Source organism: Marmota flaviventris, chromosome 5 (assembly GCF_047511675.1).
Source record: "Marmota flaviventris isolate mMarFla1 chromosome 5, mMarFla1.hap1, whole genome shotgun sequence".
Lineage (NCBI taxonomy): Eukaryota > Metazoa > Chordata > Mammalia > Rodentia > Sciuridae > Marmota > Marmota flaviventris.
In genome coordinates this window covers 152,622,676-152,646,960 of record NC_092502.1, presented here as the reverse complement: position 1 = coordinate 152,646,960, position 24,285 = coordinate 152,622,676, and the positions used below count along the sequence as shown (strand labels likewise).

At 38.6% G+C, this 24,285-nt stretch overlaps 1 protein-coding gene across 1 annotated transcript in view; it reads left to right on the top strand.

Moving 5' to 3' along the window:
* Fbxl7 (F-box and leucine rich repeat protein 7) overlaps positions 1-24,285 on the top strand; it is a 373,525-nt gene that overhangs the window by 105,880 nt on the left and 243,360 nt on the right. The window lies entirely within an intron of this gene.

Genomic DNA, 24,285 nt, shown 5'->3' with positions numbered 1-24,285 from the left:
AAGGTCATGGTCACGTAATTTGTAGAACTTGAATTAATCACCAACCTTTGGGAGTGGCAAAGGAGGTTTTTTTTTTTTTTGATTATTTGAAGAATAAGTGAAATGTCGTGCCAGTCAGGACAAAGAGTGGTCCTATTGGTATTCTTGAGGACGAATTTGACTTCTTTGCTTGTAGAAATACCTGTGGGAATGGCACTGTTCCCAGTAGTGCAGAGGGTTAGGGTTACTACTTGATTGAGGAATCGTTTCTATGGCAGTTTTTAAGGGGAAGATTTACCCAGTGATAGACTCAGCTTCTTTTATTTTAATGTTAAACCCAACTGAATGACTTCTTTTCTGAAGAAGAGCTCTTTCTGAGCATAATCGCCCGGTGGTCCCGGGTCAACAGCAGTGCTTGACACTGATAGACTGGAATATCAGCTGATGAACTGACATCCAGTAGCACCTGCTTTTCTGAAGTGCACAGGATGTCAGGGGGCACATTTCCAGCTTCTCTTTCTGAGGTTCATTTCTGCTGCTTGAAAGCTGGAACGTGTGCTTGCAGGCTGGTGTTGGCCCAGGGAGCTCTGTGAATCCTCTTGATCTGTGTGAAAATCTATGAATTCATGATGATGGTTCACCTCTGTTAGCGTGTGTCTGCTCGTTGCATGTTTTTGGACATGGTGTGTTTCAGATACCACAGAACTACCTTCTTGGTCATTACTTATCCCCAGACCAATGCATAGGTTGTTTTTGCAAGTGGATTCTTTTCTCCTGCGTTTAAAACCTTAGCATTGTTGGATGGACATCACCAACCATTGTAAGGCAGAGAAACCAGAGAACTCCTCAGTGCATGCAGAGAAACCACAGGAAGCAATCCAATCTTAATCATCCGCCTCTGAGTTCAAATATGGGCATTAGGTTGTTCTTGAAATTGAGTCAGGGTCATGTGCAAATCTGCCTATTTGATTCTAGACTTTTGCTTGTGTTAGTTCCATTCTTAGGACCCAGAGTAGAAATCACTTCAGTCTCATTCACAGGGATCCTCTGTTGTCAGAAACGTGTTCCGTGAGATGATCATGTCTTCCTATCATTGTTATACAGAGACTTGTTTCGATGATTTCTCTGAGTGACCATGAAAACAGAAAGTTGAACATTTAAATAGCCTCTGTGTTTGTCTGATTTAAAGTTTTCATATCACTTTTGTTTTGTCCTTTCCAAAAATAGAAAATATATAACTTTATGAGCTTTGTTACAGAGTTGGGGACAGGTACTGTGGGACTTCTGCCTTTAAAATGTCTGCTTTTTATGTTTTTTGTTTGTTTGTTTTTTTAAAGTGCCAGCTCTATAAAGACTTTAAGTTTTCAGTTTTGTCTTTCTCTTAGGAAGAGGTATAGGCTCAGCTATTGTTTTATACATTTTGTGACATGTATTTATTTTTTGTCATTCTGAGGGTAGATTTGGGAGGAAAAAAACAGGAAACTATGATGTTCCTATGAAAAAGAATTTTTTTCCAAGTGCACTAAATTAATACAGAACTTCTTTCTAGATTTTAAGAGGAAGAGCCTCATCCATGTAAAAGATGCTGTACATTTCCTTATATCTTGAAAAATTAAAGAAGTGTTGACTTTTGCTCTTTGTGTGTGTGAATCCATTTTTCTACAAAATTTCAATTAATGAAAACTTATAATATTAAAAAATAAACTCAGGGTGAGCATTAATTAATGAAAATGTGTTTGAAGGGTGTTTCATGCATATCTTGTCTCATGGTAGGCTATTTTCAGGACAAAGCCAGAGCAGTCAGTGCTTTGATCCTCCTCTCAGGATAGGTGGTGCTGACAGCCCATTCACAGACCCCCACCGGGTGGATTTACCTGATGGTGTGTGTTTCTTCCTACAGCCAGCTAACCTCTGAATGCAAGACTGGCAAACACTATCTTCTCACACAAACTGCAGAAGAGCACTTTAGGAAGTGCACCTCTGATTCTCTTTCCACTGTTTTTGAGAACAATGTTTATAATCTTTCACATTAAGAAAATACTGGGTGAGCATGTAACTGGTTTTCTGGAAGCTGTTGGATTATGGTGATTTTCTTCAGTTCCTTGATCCTTGCCTATATTTTCACCTCTGAATTCATCTGTATTGTTTTAAAGGTCTGCGTGATGTTGGTTTCTAAAAGTGATATGTATAATGAATAACATTTCATCTTCCTGCAGCCTTTGAAAACCAGGGCCATGCCTACAATACCTGGGTTGGAAGCACCATTAGTAGTGCTGGGCTTTGCCCAGATGGGAAGGATAGATTGGGAAGATACTATATTGGTTCTCTGGTTGTTGTTGGTGGTGGTGGTGGTGGTGGTAGTGGTGGTGTATGTGTGTGTATGGGTGAGTGTGCACACTAGAATCTGCACTCTACTGTGTAGGTAATGGGACAGATAATGTCCCTTACCAGAAAACATGTAGGCACCACTGTATTCAATGTGTACTGAAAAATAAAGTGAGGATATGGGGTAGAGTGATGGGAAGGGCACACACCTAACATGTGCTTAACCTGGCTTGTGGGTGTGAATGGAGATTAACTGCAGGTGGACATCAGCCATATTTCTGTGGTGAGGATAATGCTCTAAAATTGGATAGTGTTAATAGTTACACCACTAGGAAAATTTACTACAAATGTTGAATTGTACACATAAAAAGGGCTGTTGGAGGACCTGCCACTCTACCTGATCTTCAGACTTGTATCTAAATCATCACAAACTTGTCTTAGAAAATGCCCTCTCAGCTCTGGGAGATGATGACCAGTGGCTGGAAGACCAATTAGGGCTGAGGCTTGGCCAGTGCAAAGTGTGGTGCTATGGTGCTGCCAGCCCAAAATTTGCTCCTGAGTCACCCTGGCCGTGGGGCCAGAACTAGCCTGAGAGCAGTCACGAGTGAGTTCCTGCACTGGCATTCCCAGCCAGCACGGAGCTGACTCATCAGAGTATGTTCTCCCATAAAGTTTTGGAAGTCACGAGAGACTAGAGACACTCAGGGTTCCCAAACATATTTTTCTTGGCCTTTTCTAGCTACTCTCTATTCTGTGCTCAGATTTTGTGTTCTATCCCCCAACCCAATGGTAGAAGCCCCCTGTTGGTGATTCTAGCAAGTCAGTTTCTTGATAATGACTTAGGTTCCTCCTGTCTATCCAGTGTTCCAGCAAATTCACCCTGGGTCATAGGCTGTTCTTCTACAGGCAGTGGGCATAGTCGGTGATAAGATTGGATTTTAATCTATGAGAAAAGACCTACTGAAAGGGTTCTGTTCCAAAGTCTCATGCAAAACTTTTGTGCATCTTACTTTTGTGACTCTAAAAACCACACACTCCTTTTAAGGAATTGGCAGCCATCAAGGGCTTACTCCCTGATAAGTGGTATATGCTTTCTTTACAACCCATTATATTCCTTGTGACAGTCTGAGTTTCTGATTTCCTGACACTGTAGGGGGTTTGGGTTCAAGTGTAGAAAGCTGGAAATTTTCCATTTTTCCCAACGTAATCTGCGTTCCAACGTTGTAAGACACAGTTTAATTCTTTCCAGTTGTGTTGCTATTCTCTCTCTGACTTTTTTTTTTCCTTCAGTCTTTCTCTTTGGGAAATAATGGCCTTTGACCTTCAGCAGTGAAAGTCACAACCAGCCCCTGGTTGGGGTGGAGCTCCCGGCAGCCAGTCTTGAGCAGGATCAGTTGGATCGGGTTTAAATCCCGCTGAAGCTGAGAGATAGCCAGCTGAGCTTTGGCTTCTTTCATAGAACAGAGGGGTCTGAGGATATGGCTTGAAGGGTGGCATCTCAATAGCTCAGTCTTCTCTGGATCTGGGGGAAAGTGAAGCAGTTAATTCAAAGGTCAAATCCAAAGGTCAAACTGGCTGAGAAGAGTGTTTCCTTCAGCTGCTCTGCAAGCATACTCATGTTCAGACCCTGGAATCATTGGCCCCACAAGATATGTGAGCGACTGCTGCTTTTTAAATGTCATTATCAAGCCAGACAGCTATGGAGTCTCAAGACTTTCAGAGCTACAAACGATCTTGCCAATGTTCTGATCTCATACGCCTATTTTACAAAGAAATGCTTGTGTCACAGAGAAATGGAGAGATTTGCTCAAGATTGCACACCTAAAATATCATTGAGCAGGAGTTTGATGTGGTGTTGTTGAGGGCTGATTGAATTAGGACAAGCTGTTGTTTCCTGTATGTGAAGATGTTGAATTCTCATTTGTCCTCTTAATTTCTAGCTGTCTATTTTGAGCTGGCTTCAGGGCTGAGGCTGGCCAGGTGGAAACCTTTGAGAAAGGTTGAACCCGTATAGATCAGTACTTCTGGTAGAAGGAAAGGGTCTGCTTCAGAAGATAAGAGGATCTCAACCTGCTTGAGTGTATTAGCTAGCTACCTGGAGAAGGAAACACCACCTCAATGCCCATTCCCCATTTACAAACAGGCCTTCAATAGATTTGCTTAATTTCATCTATAGTTGCCTGTTTAATTCCTATAAAGGTCATTTTAAGCTTTCATCAGAAGAGAATTGGTTTATAAAGAATGTGTAGTGACAGTTCTTTCCCTGGAAACTAAAATCACCAGTTTATTTATATAGTTGTGGTTTTCATGTTTTCAGCTCCCAAATTAGGCCAATTCTGAAAAGTTATTTTAAAAAAGCTCAGTCATTTGGCTTTGTTTTTATTCAGTTTGTCTTCCTTATATCATCTTCTACTTATTCTAGGGCGTACCCTTCAAACAAAATTCACGTGTCACTCAAGAAGGGAAAGAGGATGCTTCTAATAAAGGTGGATTCCAGTTCCCTAAAAGACTTTTTTTTTAACCACCCAAAGAATTTAGTAAACATTTTTAACATGCTTATTTCAGGCTTTTTCCATTGCTTTCACAAACATGACTGCATTCAACTTTGTTTTATCATCATAAGTCTCTTGAGAAATAGGAAGAGATATGTCTATTAAAAAAGAGAATTCAAGACAGGATCAGAATGGCCCTAAGTCACAAAATTAATAAGAGACAAAGTTGGACTATGAGCCCTGACTTCTAAGATTCATTCTTAATGCTTGTTAGTAATTTTCATGCAAATCTACTGAGACTTTCATACTAATCATTTTTACAAGCTTCTATCAAAGTATGTTTTGAAAGTACTTACAAGGAAGGGGTATCTTTTCCAATGCCACTTCATAATTGTGTCTACATTGCCAATATTATCTATGGAAATGCATGACCCATCTATCATCTAGGAATTGACTTTGAATCCTTAGTTATAGAAGACAAAAGTTAATATTGCAAGTAACTTTTATACTGAACTATTGAAAGGTTAGTTTCTGGGTTACCAATACTATGCCTTTAACAGAGTGTACCAGACAGATGAAGTGTTTGAAATTGATGTTGAAGTTAACTATGAGACTGGATCTGAAGTATATGTAAGTAAGAGTATTAAATAGTTATTTTACTATATTTTGTTTAAAACTGAGCCAGGGAATTATTCTTTGATTGTACATGTTTACAATTAGAAGATACTGATCTCAGAGAATGTGCAGTCTATTGCAATTGGATGAAACTCAACCTGTGACACAAGAGGAAGTAAGCAAAATATGTTAACATAGGAGAAGGAATAAACAGTAGAGAAACAGAGAAAGAAAATGACACTGAAGAGATGTCTTTAGAAATTGTTCTAAAATGACATCTATCCAATTTGGGAAGTCAGTGGAAGGTGGGGCTGCTCTAGTATCTGGACAAGATTCTGAAATCAGAAGTGTGATGTTGTAAGCTTTTGTTCTGTGGATGAGGAAGGTGATGAGATTATTATACAGATTTTTTTTTTGTCATTAAAAATTAAATTTTAAACTTAACTCCCTGGAAATGTCAGGATCATTGAGGAAAGTTTTGATAGACTTTAACCATTGAAACTTAACATGTTTTGATACTTCAATTAACAATTCACTGCTTCATGGCCAAGGTTCTTGTATTGTTGCAGCTGCTGCCTAAATGTGAGTTAGGTGACTTTTGAAAAACTATACCAGTCGTATCTGTTGACTTGAACACATTATATATTATATTATAGAATAATATATATATATATATATATATATATATATATATATATATATATATATATATATATAAAATAGATTCACTGTGCCTGATTTAATAGAGGAGTCAGATTTGCATCTAAAAATTAGTTTAAGCAATGAAAAGAGCTCGGAACCCACAAAATTGGTGTCTAAGTCTAGAGTTGTACAACAAAATTGCAAATACCACCTCAGACTCAAGAGCTGGAATTAATTTTATGAGGGAATTATCCTCCTAAATGGATCATCCAGAATGGCTAAAGATCTTTAAGTAATATTTGAGACATTCAGAGTATCTCAGTACCGTCATGCAGACTTAGGATGGAAACAATTTTAATCTTTAATATTCTAATTCTGGGTCCAAAATAATTCTTTTATTTCTTCCACATTGTTTGCCTTTTCAACAAGTAATAAGTATGTTGAATCCATAAACATTCCGGTTCATCTCAGTATTACTAAGTATGTGTGTAATGAGGGCTTGGGTCTTTCCTAAGTTTTTTTTTTTTTTTTTTAAACCCATAATTTCAGTAGCTTAATTATATGGGAATTTATTCAAGGATGTTTTATAAGTTCAAATATGTTTACTTAGGCATGTGAAGAGGGTACAGAATATATGCCCATCAGCCAGTCGGGGGCCACAACCTGGTAGCGCAGAGGATAATTCTTCTTCCTGAAGAATTTTCAGAAATAATTTGGGGTTTGGTTCAATGATTTTGGTAGAACATTCACCTTGAAGCTCCCCAGGGTCCCCGTTGTCCTTCCTGTCTTAAGCATCCTTTGTAACATTTCAGTTAGCTCTTTGGTTCCTGGTACATCTTGATTTTATGTCAAGATCTACCACTTCCGGAACTTCAGTGATTTGTAGGATAAATAAACACTTATGGACAGTTAAGGGGTCATCCAGGACAAGACAGGGTTGTGTCCCAGGAGAGCTGGGGTTGGAGAAGGGAGATGAGCCTGGGCTGAAGGAGCAGAGCAGGTTGGGTGAGTGCCAGGTGGGAGGGTGAGAGGAAGGCAGAGCATCCTGTGTCAGGTGTGGACAGCTTAGAAAAACCCCGCTGGGTCCATGGTGGAAAGTGGAGGCTTCTAAACAGATCCCTGTCTCATAACATTGCAGAGGCTCACAAAGTGCTTCAGAAACATGGTCTTTAGCTCTGGAATGAGTGGCCGCTCATTCTTTGTACTAGGACTTCCTTCCATGGACCTCATGTAATTAATTGATGATGTCAGGGACAAACAGGCTAGAAGGGCATTTCATTCTGCACTCACCACCTTTCTTTATGTGGAAGGTTTTACAGGAAAACACTGACTTCTACAGTAAAGAGGAAATATGGAGGAGGTTGGGCAACAGCATTTAAGACAAATAATCTGATATTGAAAACATTTACCCTTTATAGTTGTGGACACAGTCTGACCCTAAAAATTAGGTTAACGTATCTGTTTACATCCTCTGCCTAGGATATAATGTCCTGAGGATGAACTAACTTCCTCAGGAAGACCCTGACATTCCAAGGCTGTTAAAATGATTAATAAATATGGAAAAAAGAGCACTATAGCTGTAAAGGATGTTTCTTTACATCTTATATACTTAATAAAACTCAGAAAGTGCATATCATAGAGGGAATAATGCACAGTAGTTGAGAAATCATTTGTAAGAAATTTGGAGATGATGGAAGATTTTTTACAACGAATACATCTGTAGGAAGTAGTTAGCAACATGGCAAATCATTATAAATGTAACTGAGAAAGTTTGGACTTTATAACTGCTACTTTTTCCTAGGGGGTGTCACCTGGTGCATTGAGGGACACTGTTCTCTTATATAGTTGCATGAGTTTGGGTATGTGAGTTTTCCGATACAGATGGTAGAAAACCACAGTTCCTTGTATAATACAGTGATTTTGAGCAGCAAAGGAAGGCAGTGTCTTAGAAGGTACCAAGAGGGCAGGAAAGGAGAAGGGTTACAGGAAGCAGGGGTGGCGAAGCCAGGGATTTGTCCCCAACATGAAGAAACCTGTAGGTGCCACCTTCTGGATCCCTGGAAGTCTTTAGTCTACTACTTAAACACAGTCCTTGGTGGTGGTGAATTTCCTTCAGAAATCTGTGAGGGGCTAAATTTTGAGATTGCCCATTTGCCTTCTTTGTGGTCATGGACTTTACACAGATAGAAAAAGCAATTTTTTGGAGAATCTACCAATTAACACTTCCTTGAGATTATAATTTGCACAAATTAAACATTTGATTATGATTATCTCACATATATAGCAGCATATTCTCTAACTTATGCTAATTTATGCAATTTATATTCTCTTTTCTCTTTGAGTATGATTTTGAACTCAAATTATTTCAATTAACAATTACTATTCTCTTTTTAATGCTTAACTTTGTAGAATTTCTCCTGTAGGAATCCGTTAGCCCATTCTTTTGTTCTTTCCACACTGTTTTTCCTTTTGTAAAACCACTCTTGCTTTCTGGCCTCAAAAGAATGCTCCAGACCTATCCCCAACCTAATTTGTTTGTTTGTTTGTTTGTTTTTTCTTCCTAAGACATCAATCATGCCTTCAAAGATTCTGGGCTCTTTTAATGGAGAAGTGGATTTGACACATAAATATAGTGAGGTTTCTTGCTCCCATGGGCTCACTTTTAACAAAGTTAGAGCTATAGAATGTGTGTGTGTGTGTGTGTGTGTGTGTCCCCGTATATGTTGGTTTATTGATTGATAATAGTGAGCATTAATCTTTCTTATGTGGTACCTCTGGTTTTCTATTATGAAGCGTCATTGGACACATGGCTTTTGCTGCTTAGCCATCAAACATATAAATTCTGTTTGCCCCATCAGAACAATCTCCAGGATGCCTAGACATGCATGATCCAGAGCAGTGATGGTAATGGCCCACTGCCCCAGCCAGAAGTTCCCTGCATACGAGTTTCATGTGTGATTTTAATGGATTCCTTCATGGTATCATTTCTGCAATGGGTGGACAATTCTGAGGAAGGAGTTCCATTTCACCCAGCTTTGTAGAACCAGCACCCACTAGAGTATTTGTCAAATGTTTATTGAATGAATGAATGAATGAATGAATGTGTTTTCAGAATTTCAAGAAGAACTAGCCCTGTTGATTAAGTTTTCCAACTATAATATGAAGACTATGACCTCAAAAGCTGTGCAAAACCAAGCTAATAGATGCAAGGTATAGTTACTTTTCATCTTAGGGAAATTTCAGATACCTCATGGGAATATTTGTCCGTGATTTGCTTTCAGTTGCTCTTTGGGTGAAGGGAATAGACACCTTCTTCAAGCAGAATAGACACGTTGGAAAGAGGAATGGGAGTGAAATTCATCAAAGTATGCTTTTATGTATGCAGTGAAAATTGAAACCCACAATTTTGTATAGTTAATATGCACCAACTAAAAATTATCAGAAAGGATAGAACAAAAGATAGTTTTAGTTTCAATGTTTTCACTTATTTTGCCATTTTTAAACCAATTGACAGGTTGTTAAATTATCTATGATTACTGTCTCTATGAATAACCAATTTGTCTCTGAAATTTTTCCATACCATAATAACAACTGAGAAACCTAAAACTCTAAAGCTGTTCAGCTCTCCTGTCTGAGTTTTAAGGACAGAGAAAAACTGTTATTTCTTCTCCATCAACTTAACTTTATTAAATCATTCTACAACATCTTTTTACCTCAGTACATTTAATACATACACACACACACACACACACACACACATTTATTTATTTATTTATTTATTTATTAATTTTGGTACCAGGATTGAATTTAGGGTACTCAACCACTGAGCCACATCTCCAGACCTATTTTATATTTTATTTCGAGACAGGGCCTCACTGAATTGCTTAGCATTTCACAGTTGCTGAGGCTGGCTTTGAACTAGTTGTTCTCCTGTCTCAGCCCCACAAGCCACTGGGATTACAGGTGTGCACCACCCCGCCCAGCCACCTACTTGTAGTTTGAAGTGCCAAGTTAGAGGGGGTGGTTCTCTGATTGATGAAATAGGAAGAGGACCTTCCATTTTGTTAACAGAAAACATGGATGATTTGGCTTGTTAATAAACAAGCTTGGGTTTTTAAAATTTACTAGTTATAAAGAAAATATTAGAAAAAATATTTATAAAGGAGAAAACAGTACAGTTCTTTTGTTCTTTTTAATTTTTCTTTTTTTTTTTAAAGAATTACAAAACCATATTTGCCCTCATATTGTGTTTTGTAAGCTATATTTTATTTCCTAGAACCTGGGACACTGTCATAAGTTCTGTTTTGCTTCAATGAAACTGGACAGGATAGGGGTTGAGAAATAAATTTATCTAGCTTCAAAGATTTATGAAGACCTAAATTCTGGTTAATGGAATTATCTGGAAAACAAAAAAAGAAGGTTGAATCCCTCACTTAATATGAATGTAAAAAAAAAGCTGTCAAACAAAAAAGTTTATTTTTTTACTCCCATTTATGACTTACACAAGTAACAGCCTTAATTTACACGTTGTAAGCAAGAAATAAAAAATGTCATACTTTGTTTTGGTTATGGGGACTAAGTTTGAAACTCATATGCAGGCTTCTGCATGTACATGTTATCTCATTGACTTTCATCAGCTAAGTCACAGCCACTTCATGTCAGTTTTATACCTCTTCTGTGTTCTAGGAGAGGCAGGGCTTTCACAGAGTTGTCTTCCTTTCATGAATTTAACACAATTTGTGTATGTGGGGCAGTGGAATCTTGAGGGGATAGAGGAAGATCTATCATCCAATACATTTTTTTTCCATTAGGCAGAGTTAAATGCAGCCTCTTCTTTCTCCTCCTCCTCCCCTTCCTCTTCCTCCTCCTCCTTTGCCAAGCTTCAAAGCTTTGAGTATGTCAATGTATGTTGTTACTCCTCAAATAGGGATATAGTATGTTTCATTTCTCAAACTTTATTATTTCTAAAAACCAGGAAATGCTAATACATGTGAATTGAAAGCCTTAAAAAATGTGTACAAACTTTGATCTAGGAATATCACCATAAGGGATTACCTGTAAAAACATGAATTTTATTTGTAGATATATGTTGCCTAATTTTTATAATGTAAACATTTGCAGAGTCCTATTAAAAATAGTCCTATTACCTGTTGAAAATATGTTAGAAAACCATGTTTAATGATGTGGGGAAATGTATATGAAAAGTGCAGATTATGAGACAGTATTTCCTATGGGACCCTACTCACACAGGATTATACTTGAAGAGGAAAATGACTAAGAACATAGTTCAAGATATTTAAAGATATTATCAGTGGTTATTACTGAGTGATAGAATTATAGTGTGTGTGTGTGTGTGTGTGTGTGTGTGTGTGTGTTTTCAAGTTAGCTCATTTCCAAGGGCTGAAAATGTCTCCTTGGCCAGTTCATTTTAGAATTTTTTTGAAAGTGATATGACCAAAAATTCAGTTAGTTGATTTTTTTCCACCATTGAGGAAGATTTTCAAATGAGCATCAATATTCTTGTTTCCTGTCCTTGATAAACAGACATTGAGCACCCATCTATACAGCAATCACTTGTTCTTAAAGAAATCAGTTTCAAAACACTTATATTCTTTTTTTTTTAAATTTTTTTTTTATTGGTTGTTCAAAACATTACAAAGCTCTTGACATATCAAAACACTTATATTCTTAAGACCTCTTTTCCATGAGACAAATTCATCCAACAAAGTTTTTTCTTTTTTTTTAATGTTCACAAACTAACGTTCCAATATATTACATATGTTCTGACTCATCAGTATTCATCTCAATTGTCCTGTTTTCGCTCATTGAACATTTCCAAGATGCTAGGAATTGTGCTCGAAAGCTGGAGATTCACTGATAAGGAAAAAAAGACTTAGACTGGACCTTCTGGAACTTTTAATCATGTAAGAATATGAATATTACATAACCTTAAAATAAGTTGCATGCCTAGAACACATTTTCTAATACATACTAAGTAAAAATCCAAGCTGAGCTCTGAATGGTGAACAGACATTAGCAAGATAAACATTTTTGTGAACATGCCTGTATGCAGAGGTGGAACAGGGGCAAGTTTTGTTCTACTAGTTTATTATTACATCACAAATCATCCTGAAGCTTAATGCATTACTTTCCTGATACTACTGTAACAAATTACCATTAAACTAAGTGACTCCATACACCCCAAATCTATTACTTTACATTCTGGAAGTCAGAGAAATCTCTCCCGAGTCTTAGAGGACTAAAATCCGGATGTCTGAAGGGTTGTACTTCCGGAGACTGGAGAGGATTCCACCCCTTCCTTTCTCAGCTCTGTTCATGCTCCCATTTTCATTGGCAAAGTCAGCAGTGTCACATCCCCAAATCTGTCTCTGACCTTGGTCTTTGTTTCTCCCCTTTACAACGACTCTTGTGATTTGAGTCCACACAGATTATCCATATGATCTCACCTTCTTTGAATGTTGAGTCACATCTACCTAAAGTAACATTCATAGAACCTTGACATGGACTGTTTTTTTTTGTGTGGGATGCATTATTCCACCTACTAAATTACTTAAAATAGCAACAATTATACCTCACCTCAATTTTTTTAAACCACTAACTTAGCAGGGTTTGACCATGATTCATCTGTTATATATGTCATGGATTGAGGTCGTGGGTGGTTTGCAGTTGGTGGACAGGTTGGTCTCAGGGCCACTAATGCATGTTTGCACCCTGCCTGGGTTGACTGGATAGTTGGGCTTAACTGATACTGACAACCTCAAAGCCTGCAGCAGACCATGACCCCCAGGATGGTCATGGGGTAAACAGGCTCCAGGGATCCAGACAGAATGTTCCAAGAGATAGAAAGAGGGGGCTGCCGGTTTCATAAGGCCTGGATTCAGCAATTGGCACAGAATCACTTCTGTCATGCCCAATTAGTCACAAAGCTACCCAAATTTGAGGGGAGGGAGCGTTAACTCTACTGCTCCATGAGCTGAATGTTTATGTATTTGCAGTTATCTTTTAATATATCAGGTGGAGGAGTAGAGCAAGAGTCCATGAAGAGGTAACAACATGTTATGGAGCTCAGGGATTTTCTGGGAAATGCTCATGTGTATTTGCAACATAGTAACAGAGGAGAGACAGGATGAGGATGGAGAAGTAGACAGAGGGTAGTTCAGGTTGAACCTTCTGGGCTACATGAGGGATATGGGTTTTATTCTAAGAGCCTAAAGGAGATACAGAGTATCTTAAGTGGGGGGAGACCAGGAGCTGTTTTGGGGCCAGGAAAGTGATTCTGGTACTCCTCCTGACCTACTTTCGGTCACAGTTTTTTCTAGTAGCTTGTAATGGAGGAATGATACTCCACATATGGTCCCTAACGGTTTTTGGACTATTTGTAGCAAGGTTAAGTGCAGAAATGGAGAGTGATTTGCATCCTCAACTTCATGTTGAATGAATAATAGGTTTTAAATTTTGTGTTTATTTTATTATTGTGTTTATTGCATTTTACATATGAATGGGAATTTTTTTTTTTTTTGAAAATACTGGTATTTACCTACTTATAGATTGAGAACCTCCCTTTCTAGAATGGTCTTTTACCTTGTAATGGATTTCTCTCTTGTTTCTCCTGGGTGCCCTGGGCTCTCTTGATGGAAAAAGAACACTTGCAACTATTTGTGCTGAGGATTTTAGATTGAACTGCATGTCTGACTCATTCTTAATTGCATAGTTAATATGTGACTGCTGAGAACCTGGATATAACATTTTTTTAATAATCTACTAACAACCTTAATATGACTGTTCTTTCATAAAATTTTGACTGTATTTGTCATATCTTTAGTATTTGCATTTGAGAATTAATTGTTCTCTGATAGTATTGACAGTACAAGTCTCATACAAAGACCAATATGTGGTTGAATAATATGATAAAAAATAGATTAAAGCAGGGAATAATTTGAAAATTAATATTGTGTACTGTGAATGTGTTCTTTTAACTCAAATATGTCATTGTACATTCAGACTCCTGTCCTTTGAAGACATGCTAAATCCTTTTCTTTGAATATGTGACTGCTAATTGGAGTTCAGTGCTGTTTTCTCTTGCATAAATCATGTAGTAGCACATCCTTTGCAATTTTTAGTTTTGATGTCTTTAAACTTGGTAGGGTAAAATATACTTTTATTTTTTTTGAAAGTAACATATCTAATAGAAAGCATTGGGAATGCAACATAAAAATGTGTTAAATATAATCAGTAAACCATTTTTGAAATTTGAAATATTGCATTTTCATTATGCTAATAGAAGGAGGGGGCAGAATGGTTCTTTTTTGCAAGTATTTAATCCATGAATGACAGTCTTGTATCTTGGAAAAAAGACGTGTAATGGACAACTTAGCTCCTCAAAATGTTTTAATTTTTATTCTGCTGATAAAGAGCATCTGATAAAATTCAGACATTCTCTGTGAATAGTTTTATCTTGGAGAAGTTAGAAAAAGTAATGATGGGGAAAGTAAGAAAATAAAAATGTGAGAAATGAAATTGTGATCCTATAATTGAGACGACTGGAAAATACGCAGAGCTTGAAGCTACTGTGAATGACTCTTATGAGCTCAGATTTAAAGCCCATGTGAAGGGGGGCAGGGAAGACATAGAATCCAGGAAAAAGTAGTTGTAATTACGTTTAGGGATTGTATCAGTAGGAGGACTCCCACACATGGGCTGAGATGATCAAGAATGGAAAAGCAGCCACTGTAAAAAAAAAAAAAAAAGGGTAGTGCATGAATTTGCCTAAGCAGGTAAAGTAGGGAGCATGTCTAAGGAAGCATAAGATAGTGACAAAAGATGGCATCATATGACAGATGACAGAGGAAAGCAGAGCAGCTCAGGCAATTGTCTGCAGTTCTTTCAGTAGCAAGAACTTGTGGATGAATCCTGTGGGGCACAGTGATGGCGACAGCTGACATTCTCACCATGTACCAGGCAGGGTGAGAAGGGCATTCATTGCCTCTATTCACTCATTTAACCCCAGAACCAACAGGCCAGGTGCTATTATTATAACCACTTCCAAAATGAGGGGTTGAGACTGAAAGAGTAAGTAATTTGCTCAGGATCCTACAGCTCTAAGTGCTTCAAATTAAGGCATCATTTTCTGGACTCCTTTCCTCACAGCAACTCTCTGTGATTTAAAATTGCAGTCCACAGTAAGTGATGACAGGTTTTAAAAGAATTTTTAAAGCAAGAACTAGGCAGCAACATTGGATCAATCATAGTGCAAGGGACGAAATGAACTAGAGATGAACCAATTGTGATCTTGATAAAGGAGAACAGTGGAGACTCCTGGAGCCACAGCCTAAATCTGATTCAGTAATTTAGCTAATAGAGCCTAACGCCTACTATAGGTCAAGGATAAGGAGATGCATTTGATGCTCATGATGTTCTCCAGGAGCAATCTTTAGCAGTTATGCAAATGGAGGGTGTCTATAATTCAACTTAAAGTGATACAGTCTCCACAATGGACCAGGGAGAATGAGCAACCATGCCTAGGGAATTGGGATCTTGCAGAGGCTTCACAATGGGGCTGATGTTTGATTCAGGATTTGCATGTGAGGAGGAGTCACCCATGGGAATTGGAAGATAGTGTCAATCCTGCATTTGAGAAGGGTTCAGAAGTGTGCAGGTGTCAGGGGGTTTGTTCACATTGATTGTATATCCCCAAGCTACTCCAAGTGGGACCCAGGAGAGTAACACCACATTCCCACACCTTGTTAGAGAAGCAGAATCTCAAGTTCCACTCCAGACCTGTTGAATCAGAATCTGCTTAAACAACATCTCCAGATGACGCATATGCACATTAAATTTTGAGGAGTGCTGTTTTTGAAGGAGTGTGCAATCCCAGTGTTTAGTACTTGGGATCCGTGGTGGAACAGGGGGACAATACATCCCACATGTTGGACTGACTTTAATATTTATTCCAGGGCATTGATGACTTGCCACAAAATCCTAGCTCAGATTAGCAAGCATGTTTGTACACCTGATCTCTATAAGCCATCAGCCAGAAACAAATTGGGTGATCTCTAGGAATTTAATGTCACCAAGAGCAAATGCTGTCAAACAATGCTTGGAGAAAGTAATATTTCATATTTGTGATGATAAAGAGTAGATTAATTAAAAGAAGTCTCCCACAAAATCCCTTTTTACTAATCTCAACTTTAAAATATGATCAGAGCTATTTAAACCAAAGTTAGAATTCTCTACCTAGTCTGGTATTTCCTGGTAGGATCAGGAAATGAACCTTCAGTGGGATATTCTCTGTAAGGAGTGCTCTTTTGTTTTTTGATCATTGGGAGACTCTTGTGTCTAAGAAATCCTTTGATGAATAATTCTTGAGGAAGCCTGGTATTTTTGTTGTTGTTGTTGTTGTTCATCTCTGGCTTTTGATTTATTCATAAGACATCAGCTGCAAAATCCATCTGGTTCTCTGGGTCCAGAAATGTCTTCAAGACTGAGCTGGGGCTTCAGACTGAGAGAGCCCAGACCTTAAAAATTTTGGAAGTATGCAAAACTTAGTCTCTCATCTTGTCACACAGGGATAAAATGCTATCTCTCAGGCTATTACAAGGATTAGAATATAACATACATAAAGACTATGTGATCATTGCCCATGGAAAATGCTTAGTGAACTTTAGTTCTCATTATGTACAGATTCAAGTCTGTTGAAATTGACTAGGTCACCATGTAGTGGAATCTGCAAGTTATGGGTGGAGGCAACACAGTGAGTGCCAGTTGAAAATAAAGTCCCACAAATTGGATACCTCAAAACAATAGAAATGTATTATCTCACATATATCGGGTACAGAAGTCAGTCTCGATGTGATGGGAAGGCCATGCTCCCTTGAGAAATCAAAAAGAGAAGAATTCACATTAATAAAATTAGAGATGAAAAGGGGAATATTACAATAGTCACCACCAAAATCCAGAGGATCATTAGGGACTACAGAAACATATGCTTTAATATATTGGGAAATACAGAAGAAATAGATAACTATCTAGATATATATGATCTACCAAAATGGAACCAAGACAGAGAAAACCTAAATAGACCAATAGCAATCAAGAGATTGAAGCTGTATTAAAAGCCCCCCAACAGAGAAAAACCAGGACCTAATAGAGTCACAGCTGATTCTACCAGATCTTTAAAGAACTAACACCAGCCAGGCTAAATTGCACATTATCTATGACCCCAGCAACTCAGAAGGCTGAGGCAGAATTGCAAGTTCAAGGTCAGCCTGAGCAACTAAATGAGACCCTCCCTCAAAATATAAAAGGGCTGGGAGTGTAACTCAGTGGTAGAGCACCCATGGGTTCAATCCCCAGTACCAAACAGTGAATAAACAAACTTACAAAAACAACTAATGCCAATTCTCAAATTATTACATGAAATAGAAAGGGAGGGAATGTTTCCAAACTCATTCTACAAAACTGGTATCACAAAGAAATCCAAACTGGGTAAAACACACCAAGGAACCAAAATTACAGGACAATATTCTCGATTATTATTATTATAGATCCGAAAATCTTTAACAAATACTTTCAGATGAAACTCAATAGCACATTGAAAAGATTACACATCATAATCAAGTTGGTTTCATTTCAGGGCTACAAAGATGTTCCAACATTTGCAAATCAATAAACGTAATAGACATAAATAGAATCCAGGACAAAAATCACATGATCTCAATAGATACAGAAAGAGCCTTCTTGCCTCTCACAGCTTCTGAGGACTAATGGCAGTCTTTGGTGTTCCTTGGCTTACGCGCCTCACTTCAGTCTCAGAGTCCCTTATTTCAGGGCGTTCCCCCATCATGTCCATGACTCTGTGTCTTCTGTCCTCCTCTTACATAGACAGCGGTCATATTGGATTAAGGAGCCTCATATTAACCACTGTAATTACATTTACAGGAATTCTATCTCTGAATAAGGTCATGTTCTGAGGTACTGGGCATTAGAACATTAATCTGTCTTTTGTGGGGACAAAATTCAACATATCAGAGATTAGGGGACCAACCTGCACTCTTCCCCACCCTTAGCTTAACCACTATCACCAGAGAAAGTGGAGCATGTGTAGCTCCAGCACCCCCCCGCCCCACACACACAATAGGCTACAGTATCTTGCATTCTAGAGTGAGAACAGTGCATCCAAGACACTGAGACTCCCAGCTGATGCTTTCTGAAGTTTCCATGGCTGAGTTTGCTAACATACCCTTGTGCTAAGGCAGTCAAGGCAAGCTCCCCAAGAATTTCCACACTCCACAGCCTTACTTTTTATTCTAGGAATTCATGATTTTTTGTTTTTTGTTTTTATTTTTTTAGTTTTTTGACCAAAACACCACAAATTAGAGTTTTAAGAACTCTTGAAATTGACCTGGTTCCTTTCTGTGGGACTGAGAGCTGAGATGATGCATGTCTACCCTGCAGTCACCTACTGTCAGGGTAGAGGACCCAGACAGGATGGAGTCCTGCATGCTTGCTTCCTTCTTCCAGACCCCAAATCGATTGACTTTTCCTCCTCCCCTAAGGTCCCCTGAACCCTGGACATAAGCTCACGTGGGAGCAGAGACAGGCAGGGCATTTGAGTTGCACAGAAATTCTTCCATGTAGAAATAGGAGGAAATGGTAAGGATCCTTGTCAGTATCTCTCCTAGTGGTTATCAAAAGAGGTAACTGTGAGGATTAATTTGGGTCAACTTTACTGGGCTAGAGAGTGCTCAGATGTTGGTGAAAGATTATTTCTAGATGTGTCTGTATTTTAGTCAACTTTTTCTCTGCTGTGACCAAAAGACCTGACAAGAACAATTTTGGAGAAGGAAAAGTTTCTTTGGCACACATAGGTCTGAGGTCTCAGTCCACAGATGACTGACTCTGCTGTTCTGGCACAAGGTGAGGCAGAACATCATGGCAGAAGGATGTGGTAAAAGAATGCAGCTCAGGACAAGGTATCAGGAAGCAGGTGAGCTTTGCTTACCAGGGTCAGAATACCACAAAGAAACCCCGATCCCCTAGTGACCTACCTCCTCCATTGATACTCTATCTGCCTAAAGTTACCACCCAGTTAATCAATTCAACTGAACTAATACACTGATTATGATAAGGCTTGCAAAACCCCCATCATTTTTCTTTTAGCTTTTCTTGCATTGTCTTACATATGATCTTTTGGGGGCCCCTCTTATGTAAACCATAACAATCCATGAGAGCATTTCTAGATGAGAGCAACATTGGAATTTGGTTGTTTTCTGAGATAAACACAGACTTTTATGTGGGTGGGCCTCATGCAATCTGTTGAAGGTCTGAACAGAATAGAAGACTATCGCTTCTTGGCCTTTTGGCTAAGATCAAGTGCAGAATAGAAGACTAAAAAGAAAGAATTGTCTGTGTTCTTCTGCCCTTGGACTTGGACTCGAACTGGACTTACACATCATCTCTCCTGGCTTTCCTTCAGATTACTTACTACAGACATGGGGACTCAGCTCCCATAATTATAATTATGCAAGCCAGTTCTTTATAATAAATTCTATAAACATATATCTCTCCTGTTGTTCCTCGAGAGGCATACCTTAGTAAATATGACCTCTGCTATGTCTGAGGATTCAATGACACTTTTCTGATACATGATTTCAATAAACTTAGCAATTACAATAAGTGGTATTTTATAGATTGTAAGACATTTTAAGGACATTCAAACTCAACCCCAGCCCAATGATCACTTTCCATTCCTCACTCTGCCTTTATGTCTTTTTTTTTTTGATATGGAAAACTTAACAAGAAGATGATTTCTTATGCATTTTCCAATACTTTCCATTTGTTACAAAATTTTTGAGAATTGCTCAAATTTGGTTTTAAAGTGGCCAAGATCCTTCAAGGATACCCCTCATGGCCAGTTTTGGTGCTCAGCCTCCAATAGTCACAGACTTTAGGACCGGGCTCTTGCACCTGTTGCACTCAAACTGAAATCAAGCCCAGTGCTTGGGTTTTGACACAGCGGAGCTTAGAGTGGTTGACGTGAGCAAATTTGGGGCTATATGGAAAGTTAAAATTCATAGTCTGTGAAACCTGTTCTTCTTTACACCTAAACCAAAATCCCCATGTGGTGTGAGAAGTAACCAAGACTTTTAGATGGTTCTGAACTGAAGGGAATTTGGCTTGCTCTGCACCCAGAGGGTGCCTTGAAGCAAACCAGGTTAACTTTTGTACTCTCAGAATAACATGGACCTAGGTGGGCTAGGTGACAGGAGAAGGGGGCAGGAGAAGGAGTCGGCACCAGAGCCTTCATCTGGCTTTCACCTTGCCTGTCCCATTCTCCTAAAATTTTTAAATCCCATGATAACTAGCCCACCTGTTCAACTGATCTTGTGTTTTTGTTTAAACAATGCATGGTTGCATCTCTCTTTCACAAATTTAAGGCAAATTACTGACTACTTTCTGCCTTTCTTCTTGTGACCAGGGTAGCGTTTTACTCATCTCATTTAATTTCTCTGACAGGTTTTCTTAGCTTTTCTCACTTGCTACATGGATCCTTGCGGTGTTTAGCAGTTATTTGTTTCAGAGGGTCTGCAATGATAATGCTGTGAGAAGCCACGTCTTTCCCATAATAATTTTTTATGAACCATACAAAGATAGCTCAAGTTGTATAAATCTAAATGGACTCTCTAGCAGCAAGGTCCAGGCTATATTATAAAAATACTTCTCTTTCAGTCTGTTTAAATTATTGGTCTAGCCAGCTACCTCCTCCCTATTCCATGGTGTTTTAGGAGAAAGAAGTGGCTTAACTTTAACTAGAGGTTTTGCATAAATTTTGAAATGTGTGTGTGTGTGTGTGTATGTATGTGTGTGTGTTGTAGGGGATATGACACAGGGTCTTACACAGGCTAGGTAAGTGATCTATCATTGAATTATAGCTCTAGCACAAATGTTGAATTTCTAAGAATCAAACAAACTATAGCCAGGAATCAACAAGTTCCCTGTGTAGTACTTGGAGCTATAATTCCAGAACCATGAGGCAGTGCTTTAATAAAAAAGAAGAAGAAGGAGAAGGAGAAGGAGAAGGAGAAAATTCCCACTGACTTCCTCCTGGTAAGATGGAAGGCAGGTTCACAGAAAGAGCACTCACTTGTTTTGGATGGACCAAGTTGAGGAAGTACTCATTGTCCTCGTCTTTTTCTTCTTTACCTCTTACACTGTGCCCATGGTTGGAAAGATGGGCTTTACTTCTTTGAAATATTAAGCATAGAACTTTGAACAATATCTTTCCCCCATTGATTGAGCAAGAATTAAAGGCAGAATTCAGAGAGTTTCATGGAAGCAGCAGTTTTTCTCAAGGCAAGGTTCATGGATGAAGACTGATGTGCTCAAGAAAGAAAAAACTGTTCAGGCACGTGCAGTTGGTGTAACGTGCACTGGGGATCTTAAAACTTATCTCTTGGTTGAAGATTATGATCATGTCTGAATAGATAATCTCTCTGTTGGCTCTACGGGTAGCTATTGGATTTGATCTGAGGCCCATGTTGAAGCCTAGGAAGTCCAGGGAGGAATTGTGGTGCTTGGATGTGTATCTGACTCAACGTTTTCCTTTATTATGATTTTAAAGCCATAATAATGACTTATGAATTAAATGCTCTTTGGGCAATTTCTACTTTCATTCATTAAAAGGGATAATGAAGTTGTCAGGCCAAAAAAAGCCCTCTGTGATTTCCTTTCCAAGTATACCCTCATTGATACTTTGCCATGGATGCTGATGATTGGAACAAGGAGCTAGGAACAGCCCTGATGATATAGGAGCAATGTTAAAGTGGTAATGAATCCTCCTCTGCTGCCACATGGAAGGTCCCAACCTGCCTTCAGTCTGACTTTTGCTTTTAGGAGACTGCCTTTTGTGCCTCAGAGCTATGCAGGAAGCTTGAGGGCTTAATGAAACACAGAATTATGCCATCACTGAGGTGCTCCTCCATTGATGGTTTTCAGATGTGGAGAATCTATGCACTTGTGAGGGAGGAACCCCCTGCTGCCTGTGCTGGAATGAGGAGCAGGGATTTCCCAGGTGTGCCCTGGTTGTGTGACAGGACCTGTGGTCCCAGGGCTCTGCCCTTTGGATGGACCCAGGGCAATAGAGAGGAAAAAGCAGAGAAAGCTAAATGGCTTTGTGCAGATCTGTAGCACTCTAGGGACTTTTGATCTGCCTTGTTCGTTTTTCCTCGCTGGGGAGTTGACCTGCCCTGATAATCAGCAGTTTTCATGGGCAAAGTGACAAACCAGGCTTCTAGGGGCCAGACACCACAATCCTATGCACGACTTTTCTTATGCAGACATTTGATTTTGGAAAAGCCATTTTCTGTTTTCGCCGTTTCCTTTTCATTAAGCCAGAAAGTCTGTTCACAATTACACCCTGACATCAATGGATGCCTTCGTTGGTAAGGACCTCAATGATATGGAAGCGGATTCAGGGTTCCTCAGATTGTTTTTCAAAAGTACCCGTGTAACTCTTTGTCCTGTTTGCAAGAGGCTTACTTAGTTCCATTCTATGTGAGACTTCACAGATTGAAAGTTCTGTGCAGTAACAAAATGACTTGGCTGCACTGCTCACTTGAAAATGACAATGTAATTGCAGAGCCTTCCTTGCAAATGGGGAATTTTGGCTTATATGGAGCTTGCTCTCTGTTCTAACAATCATGGGCAGGCAAATGCTTCATTCGTGTTTCTAAGAAACTCTTGGAGGCATTTTGTTTTATTGGGGGTGGTGGCCGTGCAGGGAGAGAACTGTTAGAAATCATAATTGATCCACCAGCATGATTAGCACAACTCTACCAACAGTCTCTTCATTTGCAAGCAAGGATAGAAGAATATGTTTCATGTCTCATACAAATTGAAGGGATCAGTTTATCATAATATAAAAATATAGTAAATATTCCTTTCTGGTCACTTAATATTAAAAATAACTAATATATAACAAGGGACTTATTTTATCTGGAATTATTCTGATTCATTCCAATTTAATCCTTATGGTATCCTAATGAGGTAGCTTTTTTATTACTCCATTTCACAGATGAAGGAACTGAGAGATGTTAAGATTCTTGCCTAATGTTTTACTTCTAGTAAATGGCCAACTGAAAAATCAAACTCAGACAGCATAGCTCCAAAACGAAGGACTTGAAAGAATGCCAGGAAATTATTTTCACCAAGTTTATCCGGAACCAGGCTTGAAAACTGTCTCAAATGCTGCTGCTATGACTATGGTGAGGGCTGAAGAGATGCTCCCACATTAATTGAAATTACACATTCTCCTTGGCTGATCTGAACCCTCAAATTGTTTTCAGCTGTTTGAGGACCTTGGAATTTCTGGAAAATATTTAAACATCACATTGTTGGTTTAGTGTTGTTTTGCAATCTCCTAAAATTATCTATTTTAATGTTAATGGTGTGTTGCCACGTGATAATAATGGAAGATTGTTTCTTCCACAGATTGAGACATTATGGGCTGAGATGGTCTTTGAGATTTAGATTGTGTTCTAATGAGGCCAGCTGACTGTTACTCAGGCTGTATATGACCAAAAAATACCCCAGGGGTCACAAAAGCCTGAAGTGGCCTGGCTGATTCTAGAACTTACTGGGTGTTCTTTTTTTGTGGAACTGTACTGGCTAGAGTTAATGTTGAGTGCTGTGTCTGTTGGTCAAAATCACAGGACAATCCCAAATTCAGTCGGGTTTTTCCATAGTAAATGGCAGCAGTTAGTGTTCTCTGATGTCATTTTTGAGAAACCTAAAGTCTGTGGAAATCTTACGTTAAATGCGTTTGGTCCAACTTCAAAATGAGAGCAAGAGTACAGCTGAAGACAATGATTTCAATGTATCTACATAACCTTATAATGATGAGAATAGCGCTAGCCATTAAAATTTATTTAGCACTTACCTGGAAGTTCCACAAATAATTGCATTTGATCTTCATAAATTCTTAAGGCTTAGATAGGACAAGACATAATTATCCACATTTCCAATGTGAACATTAAGACCCAGAAAAAATCAACCAGTAATACAAGTTTGTAGACCCCACATCTGATGTTCTTATTTCATGCATTTTCTCTTTCTTGTTCTCTCTAATACTTAGAGTCCAATGTCAGTTTTCCTTCCTGTCTCATAATTTGTCACCTCTCAAATCAAAATGGTGGAAACACCAAAATCTAACATC